Here is an 835-nt window from a genome sequence, read left to right as displayed (position 1 = left end):
TACAGGTATCTTTTTTTCACTCGACGTCAAAGGTACAAGGGTACTCTGTGCTCAATAATGATAATTAAATTCACCGTGACTCTTAACGAAAATAAACAAACTGAAATCAGTGGGGGGGTTATTAATTTAATGATAGAAATAGACTGGTCAAGCATGTGGCTTGTTTTATTGCAAAAGCTATACTGACTTTCGGGGTTAAAGGTGTGCATGTTTTTTATCGGTACATTGACAAAAACAATGTTTTGATGATAAAAATACAAATATGTTAAAAAAGTGAGTGATAGGTATCCACCATACATCTTGCGATGATCCCAATGGTCGGGATTAGGAATAACTATACAACTTGTGTTTTCTTACTCTTCCGTTTGTGTTGTCTTGATGTAATCATCGACCTCTTGAGGACCGTTTCCTTATTTTTTGTTCTTAAGGGAATATGGCGTTCTTTAGCTCTCCTACGGAAGATTTTAAAACTCTGTTTTTCATTAGTTTATATGAATTTTCACAGACAAAAATACCAGTCTCATTTTTGCCAGCCAAAAATGATAATGTAGTAAGACCCATTCCATCTCTGCCAGGCAAAAATGATAATGCAGCCCCATCGTCATAAGTCAGAAACGGTAACCTGAGCAAGAAGGGGATCCCCCCTCCTCCACTTTCTTGATGTAGTCAAAAACTTCCAATATCTAAACACGCCTTTGTTTCCCTCTGTCTATTATTGATGTTTTTCATACTTTGATCGAGATATCGTGGGATCACGCATATATCTTGGATTTTTGTTTCATCTGAAAAATTTCCTCTCCCATTCAAATCATGACTCTCTTCCTTTTCCAACTCA

Source organism: Penaeus monodon, chromosome 29 (genome assembly GCF_015228065.2).
Source record: "Penaeus monodon isolate SGIC_2016 chromosome 29, NSTDA_Pmon_1, whole genome shotgun sequence".
Classification (NCBI taxonomy): Eukaryota; Metazoa; Arthropoda; class Malacostraca; order Decapoda; family Penaeidae; genus Penaeus; species Penaeus monodon.
Note: the sequence above shows the minus strand (reverse complement) of the source record.